This window comes from Acomys minous, assembly GCF_964271855.1.
Source record: "Acomys minous genome assembly, chromosome: 8".
Taxonomy (NCBI): Eukaryota; Metazoa; Chordata; class Mammalia; order Rodentia; family Muridae; genus Acomys; species Acomys minous.
The window spans coordinates 22,807,928-22,816,777 of NC_140489.1; the positions used below are offsets into that span (position 1 = coordinate 22,807,928).

At 39.0% G+C, this 8,850-nt stretch overlaps 1 pseudogene across 1 annotated transcript; it reads right to left on the reverse strand.

The window, feature by feature from the left end:
* Positions 1-6,827: 6,827 nt before the first annotated feature.
* Positions 6,828-8,620, reverse strand: LOC311603451 (leucine-rich repeat flightless-interacting protein 1-like; annotated as a pseudogene). Its single transcript has 2 exons — positions 7,621-8,620; positions 6,828-7,298 (listed from the first exon to the last, which is right to left on the reverse strand). The product of its transcript is annotated as a leucine-rich repeat flightless-interacting protein 1-like (transcript).
* Positions 8,621-8,850: the final 230 nt, after the last annotated feature.

An 8,850-nucleotide genomic window follows, 5' to 3' on the forward strand; every position in this document is an offset into this window, starting at 1 on the left:
CAGAAGTTGTTAAATCTAAAGAGGAATATTTGTACAAAGCATAGTTATTAGTGTGCTTCATAGAAAAAAATTGTACCATCACTTTATTCAACATCACAGTATTAGCTAAAAATAGAGGATTGTTATTAACAGGAAATTTCAGAAAATTAGGAAATACCTTTTTTCAATAGGAAAAGGTATTTTCAAAGGAAAATACCTTTAGCTTTGAAAATTTTATCTTCTTAGAAAATATCAAAACTGCTAGAGTTATTAATAAATCTTTGAAGGCTATATGATTTATGTTTAAAGGAAAATTAATTTTATGCATATACACTAGCAATTCAATTTGCCAAAACTCAAAACAATGCTATTTATAATAGCATCAGTATCCTTAAGTACTGATAGAAAAAAATATATCAATATAAACAATATTTTCTAACTGAAAATTATCAAACATCTTCTAGATAACTTAAGAGAAACAAAAATGGGAATATATACCAGATTTGTGGATTTTTTAAAATTCATATTCTACAGTTATATGTAGATTCTGGTCAATTTTGAAAAAATTCAACTATAATATCTTTGATTCAGCAATTTTTGATAATCATATTTATTAATTATGAATGGACAAATAAGTGAAGTCAGATACCTGAAACAGGTTTAAAAATAAAACCCATCTTGGAGAGTTTGCTATACATTAACTCAACACACTTTAATATGAGAATAAACAAGTCAGTGTTGTAAGAAATGTTGAAAAAACATGTAGCACATACTGAAAATTTTTTAAAAAGTATGTGCAATGTGTTGACATTTTAAAATGTTTGCAAAGTGACTCACTGGGGAACAGAGTAGATTTTTAAATATAGTGAAATGAAAGATGAAAATAATACATTTATACCTAATCCTCACCATTGCAAAAATTCTCTCTTCAATTGAGAATATCAACTTAAACGTAACAATTAAAACAATACTAATTTATTTGAAAGGTCATTGGGCCTAATATTTGTAACGTTGAAGAAGGCAGTGACATCTGTAATGGGATGCAAAAAGCAAAAGCCATAAAGGACAAAAACTGATATATTGAGTTTATCTAGATCAAAAACTTCTGCTCAGCACAGAACTCCTTTTTGGGAATTTAAAGTCCTGTCACCGACTGAGAGAAAGTATATGTAATATAAATATTTGACAAATGATCTTCTTCCCCTCTAACTCTATACATAGAGCTCTATAACTCAACAAGACAAAGCAGGAAAATAAAATATTTGAAGAGACACTTTATAAAAGAAGATATACATACACATAAAAAGACGTATAGAATAATTATCATAGACAGAAAATAAACATCATCAAAATATATCAGTGCCTAACTCTAGAGTAGCTGGGATCAAAACAAATGGTGGTATCCCACGTTGGAGACAGTAACCAAGACTCATAAATTGATACTGTGGATGTAAAATTCATACAACCATTTTGACAGTTCCTTGTAGAGTCAAATATGCATGTGCTATATTTACTGTATCCATATTTTTCAAAGAGAAAGAAAAGCAAATTGTCTCAAAGATCTTCATAGAAATGGCCATGGGTCATAACAATCCCAAACTGGAAATAAACCAAGAATTTATGAAAAGATTAATGAAGAACTGAACATCATATACATAGGGCCAGACATGACTCAGAATAAAAAAAAGAACCAGTACTAACACAGGTTGACAGCATAAAGCATGGATCTCAAAATTGCTGGCCTGAGTAAATAATCTAGATGAAAATAGCGCACACCACTTGATCCCTTTTACAGGAAATTCTATACGGAATGAACTGTTCTGTACTGACGGAAAGCAGATCAGCAGCTGCCTATGGTAACAGAGGTTGTCTGCTAAGGTGAATGATGGACCTCTTTAGTGTGCCAGACATGTTTTGTGTCATACTCTGGCAGAGGTTACACAACTGTATATTTTGTAAATATCATAAAATTGTATACATGAATTTGCTAAATTTGATTATGTTTAAGGTTAACCTCAAAAACACAGCTTTGCAGCATAAATTATTTCTTTTGATGCCTGTCCATTGCGTTTACATAGTTTCATTCAGTGTTGTCACAGTTTCAAAGTACGGAATACGGATATGAGGAATGAGAAGGGAAGAGAGCTGGCTATAGTTATAATCAGCTTAGGTACGCTTACAAAAGTCATTGATTCCTACATATATACAAAAGTATAGTGAGAGCTATAATGACCACTTGTCTTCTACCTACTGTTGAGGCCCAAAGACAAAATAGATCTAGGAATGTAGTGAGGGCCAGAAAGAGCATGTCTCCTGGTTCTAAGATTTTCATGTCATTTTTCCCAGTGGGACTTTGCATGTGACTCACTTCTCCTCTTGAAAATACACAGCACCGTCACAATAGCTTTATTCTACCGTAGTGGACTAGACCTATGATAAAGGGCACTTGCTCTGTCAGTTGCCCGGAAGGCAGCTGCAGGGATATCTTCAGACCAAATGAAAAGAACTACTCAATTGAAGGAGAAATGGGAGTTTGTCCAAACACAATGACAACACTGAACTTTTGGCTCCCCCTCCCCCACCCGCTGAGGATGGAGTTACAATGTGTTACCGGTAGGAAGAAAACTAAGTTCTATCTGGTAATCTTAGAAATTGGCAAGCAAAAGTTTTAGTGAATTTGACCTTTTAGATACTCACAGTTCAAGAACACAGCCATTACATATGGAAATCTGAGGTATCTTTTTGTCATGATTTTGTTAAAAAGTAATGTGTATTTCTTCTTCTGTAATTATATTCTCTAAGTAATAATGAGACGACACGTAGATGACCAGGGAAACCAAGGAACAAATTCAATGAATGGAGCACTTATTTAAACCAAAACCAGTAAACCTGGATGTATCCATGAATCTTCCTTCCTGAGATTACCAATAGCTTCACTCACTCTCTCAATTAACATTTTAAAAGACTATAGCATGAGCCACAGATAAGTTTTGATTTTATCAAGCTACAGAAACTCTGGAGTTGCTTAATATACTCAGGATGTCCTACAACATGCATATTCAAACTAAAATCAGATCTTTATCAGATAAAAACTAGAAAAATAAAAAAGCTTCAGGAATGGGAGCTTAGCACGTATCATGGCATGGATACGAACTGTCCCCTGAAAATGTTTGCATATTGAAAATGTGGATTGTTATATTGGCATAGTGCGGAGGTGGGGCTTTGCGAGACTCCGGGATCATGAGATGTATAATCCAGATGTTAGAGATAGAACTCACAAGTTAAGAGCACTGATCACTCTTTTAGCAAAATGGAATACATTTCCCAGTTTCAACGCTGGCCACTAAACGGCTAGTTTTCATATAACTTCAGCTACAGCCACCCAACGCACTGTTGTGGCCTCTGTGGGCAGTGGCACTCATAAACACATACCCACACACTAACACACATGAGTATGAATAATATCTTAATGTATTTTTAGTAGTCAGTCAGGAGGGATAGAATTGTCAGGGTATGACTGCATGGAAGCCTGGTGTACCTGAGGCATGTCTCTGCTGAAAATCCTGTTTGTTCTTGTCTCTGCTCCCCAGAACCCCTGAGATGAGTAACACTCCATGTGATGTACTCCGTACTTTAATGAGCTTCTATACCAGAGGCTCAGAATAATCTAATGCCTGCAAATTGAAGCTTCTGAAAAATCAAAACTTGTCAAAACTTATCAAAAAAAAATCAAACATCCCTCTTTAAGTCATTCTCTGATATGTTTGTCATAGTGACAAAAAAATTTGACATAGCATACTTCAAAACCACATCATGACATAAGAAGGTCAAGTGTTTTTCATCTGTGTCAATTTCTGTTTGCCAACTTTTGTTCCATGCATTACTGCACCTAAAACCCGTAACATTTATGTTTTTTTCTAGATTGAATATTATGCCTGAGGAGATATAAATGATGATGTCATGGCTATGATTTGAAGCAACTTATTTGCTTTATAAGAAAATAATTTGGTAATATTATGTTTACATTCTGGCAAATGTACTGTGGAAAATCTGCTTAGATGTTGGTAGCTTTAGAGATCGGCTTCTATGGATGGGTTTGCATGTGAATTTAAAGGATGGGTTAAATATGTGAGGAGATATCTCTTCATCCATTTAGGTATCTTCTCTGTGACCATTCCTATAGATAGAGACCTTAGCTATAGTCTCATTTCCTGTTTATTCCTTTATTAATACAACAAATCTAAATCTTTCTATATTTGTGGGTATACAGTTTATGTTGATTACTGTGTTAGACTCTAGATTCATTATTTTTAATTATTACTGTAATAGGTTGATACAAATCCAATGGCTTAAGGCAACAAACTTAGTCTGAAACATATCAGAAGTGAGGTCAGAAGTAAGGACAAAGGAAAACCATTAGTTGGGTGGCATTTCTTTTGGTATTGCTCTGTGAGAATTCATTTATTCTATTCTTAAACTTCAAAGACCATCGACATGCCTTCTTCCATCAACTAAGCCATCAGCAATGCCACATTTTCTTCCTGTCTCCTCTGATTTCAAGGGTGCTGTTCATTACATTTTGCTCCTTTGGATAATCAAAGCTAATCTCCACATCTCAGGGTCATGTTTAATCGTATCTGTCACATCCCATGGAAAACAGTGTATTCATAAGACCTGGATGTCTTTATGTGAGCACTATTCTGCCAACTACATGCATCTGTCTCCACAATCTACTTGTATTCTTGAAGTCCATAATGGCGCTTGACTGTGGCTGTCTCCTGCTTGCAATCATCTGCTTCACTATGATCTCAGAGATTAGTCTGCACATTGCCCACTGCTGATTGACTCTTGGGGCAAGTAGCTATTTTGAGAAAGTAACTTATTTTAAATATCTCATTTAAAAATGAATCACCATATATTTGAAGGTAATTATATACATCACACACACACACATATATATACATTAAAATTCACAAAGGATAAAGGGAAAGTATTGCTAATCTTCAGAGTTTGCACTAGAGGCCAACTGATTTTCCATAGGAAAAGTCTGCTAACTACATCTTGAACATAAATTCATTTTGTATTTGAAAACATATCTTTTTTTAATCATAATGTTTTTATTTCAATTATATGACACTTCAGTTCACCTCAGATTTCACTGACGTTTTGGTCTCTTAGCATTCCACTCTACATGGAACAGTAGTATGAGCTCACATGATTCAGTAACACATCAACAGTAGTCATACAGTACATGCCCTTGTGGTTTTACATTACAGTACTTATTAATTCAGCTTGCCAATTATTTTCTAAATGCTTCCTTATATAGAAAATACATACTTACTTCAGGCAGACAAAATAACTTTCCAAAAAGAAAATTGGGAAATAACAAATAGAAGTGTTTATACCAACCACAAAATGTTGGCCTATAATCTAATGAGTCCTTTGCATAAGAACAAGCAGTCTTTTGTATCCTTTTTAATAATAAGTAGACATTCAGACAGGAAGATAACTTTAAAGTTAAAAAAAAAATTATGACTGTTTCTCCTAAACACTAAAGTGGGCGATGTAATTTCAACTTGTCATCCACAGAGAAAAATAAAAAATAAAATATTCATATAAAATGAATTTAGTACATCACCTGCATGACATGATATAAAGATCTTTGATAAAAAATTAATTTGGGTACCATTGGCGACAAGATCCAAGAGCTCTGGTGCGAATAAATCACTTTCGTGAGGTAAAGGCATGTGGTCTCCCTGTGTTTTCTGGAACATACCTGAGACCCCGACATTATTAATCTTCATCTTGAGGGGAAAGTCCTCCATCTAGCTCCTTTAAATAGAATACCATACAGGGTATTACGTCACTAGGATCAAATATGAAAATATATATACTTTAATAAGACGCATTTGAATATTCACTGCTCATAGCGCAAAGGTCTAAGAATCTGATCATTTCAACACATTTGACTGAGAACATCCACACTCAATCTGAAGCAAATGCTCAGGTTTGACCTTCAGAATGGAATGCAGATGTGATAATGACGTAACGTCATGCAATGGCATCTAGGTGATCAATGGTTAAATATAAACCTACAAGTAACAGTCTAAAACTTAAAGTAGTTGATACTTGGTGATTGATAGATATGTGGCACGGCCACAGAGAGCAGAAGGTCTGGTCCATGAGCTTCAGCAGTGGAGCTAGTAGAAGAGTGCAGTTTCTGATACAGCTGATACCTGAAGGATGGAGTTTAATGTGCTAAGTCCTTGGCCTACGCTGAAACTCACTGTCCCCCACTGCTGCCTGCTTCTGCCTCCTCCTGAAATCCTTATTTTTGCCATGTCCAAACTCCCATCTTGTCTGATCCCCACTTTCTGAAATGAAGTCCCCCAGGACCCCTGACAGGTCACAGTTGTCTAGGCTGAGGCCATCGACAGCCTTCAGAACTGTCTGGACTGGATGTTGGGAGCGCACATAGTCATCTTCACTTCCTATCTGAGAGGCATCACTAGCATCTCTTGGGAGACCTTTCTTTCCCATTTGGAATTTGGCCCCACACTGCAGACTATTCTAGACATCTGTGGGACCGTGCGCAGGGCCCTCTATAACACATTCTTCAATCTCCTCACCAGATTTGGTGCCTAATGACTGAGACATATCAGTGTCAAACATCACCATGTCTCCGTCAGCTGTCACCTTCTCTGCCTGGGTTTTCACACCACCTTCCTCTTCTTGCTTCTGTTTTCCATTTAAACAAGTCTTAGGATCTTCTGGATAATAGACATGTTCACTGCTTCCTGCTCCCATGTCCTGTTCTGGGTTTCTGCCACCTGTTTCTCGGCAGTGAACTAGACCTGTTCCTCTTCATCCATGCCACCTACTTCTGTGTTCTGACACTTTAACTCCTCACTGGCATATTTGCAGGTTTCTGCAGGGACTGAGGTGTTTTTCTTTTTGTTCTTCTCGGCCTTCCTCTGTAGCAAATCCAACGCCTCTGCCTGCTGCTCGGTCTTTTCTTCATTGGATTCTTTCCCATGACGTGGTGCATGCCTAGCATCTGTGCTGCCTAAACCTGTTGTGTCCTGATGGTTGCTCTGAACTATGAGAGCCTCAGGGGTGGCATGGACTTCTGCCTGGATGAGTCTCTCATCCCTTACTTCTGTGTCCCCAATCTTTATAACAACATTTTCCTCACCTGCTTGTGGGCTCTGAATGAGGGCCTCCTCAGGGTCAGCCACTTCTCGGGCGATTTCTCTCTCTGAGCTCTGCCCTACCCCATCATTCACACATCTTCCATCATGACTCACTGAGCCTTCACTCTACTCCAAAGGACCAGAGGCCACTGGACACACTTGTTCCCCGGCTGCCCTTGGGTCTGCACAGTTCACCTTGTCAACTTCCGGTGTTTGCCACAAAACTTGATCTGGGCATGGTTGGAAGCTAACTTTTTCCAAATCTGTTTTCAAATCCTCTTGCTTTTCTTTAGCCTGATTATCTATAGAGTTTTCACTTTGTTTTGTTTTTGTTTTGTTGTTGTTGTTGTTGTTGTTGTTGTTTTGATACCCAATGTGGCACGCCCTGACACTTCACTATCCAGACCTCTCAGGCAGTTGGCCTGTTCAGGAGAGTTTTTGGTCCTACCATCTGGTTGTTTGTGACCTCACAGGACTCCATCTGCTCTGGGGTTTTTGAGGAAAGAAGTACTCTCTTCATCTTGGTTCGGCACCTGCTCTTCACACCTGCCCTTGTTAGTGGTCCTGAGGATAGGACACTGTCTTCAGTGGGTTTCTGGTCCTCAGCGTTCTCACCAGGATGTGACACCCCTCTGTCTACACGATCCTTTACTGTGCTGCGTTTAGGCTGTTCTTCTCCCCCTGCCCCCCCAGCTCCCTCACATTCTCCACAATTTTCTTTTTCACCTCCACTTCTTTGGCTTTTCCTAGTGCCCTCTCCCTAGCCAAATGGACAGCAGTCAGCTCCTTGCTTGTTATCTTGGTACCCAATGTCGTTTACTGTGCCTGAAGTCTCTCCATTGGTAGCTATTTCCGAATTTAGGATTATTCCATGTTTCTCAAGCATTCCTTCCTTTTGCCTCAGGGCCTCTTTCACTTTAGCAAGCTGGAACTGCAGGACGCCGTGAGCATGCTTCTCCCTCTCCAACTCTTCGCTCTTCTCTGTGTACTGCCGCGGCGACTAGGCCAGCTGCTCTTCAAGGCCCAGCCGATGTTCTTCAATGTATATTTAGTTGGTCTTTTCATTGTCTAGCTGGGTGTTGGAGACCAGGGCCTTCTTTTACTTCTCCTCAACTTCGGCCAGTGAATCCTTAATTTCCCTAATGGACACCTCGGTGTCCATGGTGATGGAGATATCTCCACTTCCTCTCTGGGAGGAAGTCCGGCCCAGAAAAGCCAGTGTGGCTGCAGACAGGCAGGGCATGTTACAGGACCCCTTCTCAGTAAGGTCTTTCTTCTACCTCCTTCTGCTGCCGTTCCAGCTTCTTCCTCCGGATCTCTCGAGCCTCAGCTTGGGCTGTACACTTCGCCTTCGCTGCCAGCCTGGCCTCTGACAGTTTTTGCACTTCTGGACTCAAACCATCGATTTCTTCGTTTTGCGTGCCTGGTGAGCTGATCATGTTGCCAAAGTGTAGACCAACTTCCCACCCACAAGTTCACACCATAGGCCCACTCTGTTGTCCACAGGCGGAGCGATCTCAGCGAGGCCACATTCCCAGATCCAGGAAAGAAGTCCAGGCAGAAACAGAACTCACCATGATCCCTCTTGGCACACCCCTCTCAGACATTGGTCTCCGTGGTTCCCCCTGAAAACATCTTATTTTTCATTATCAGACTGACATAACTGACTTCTCACCTC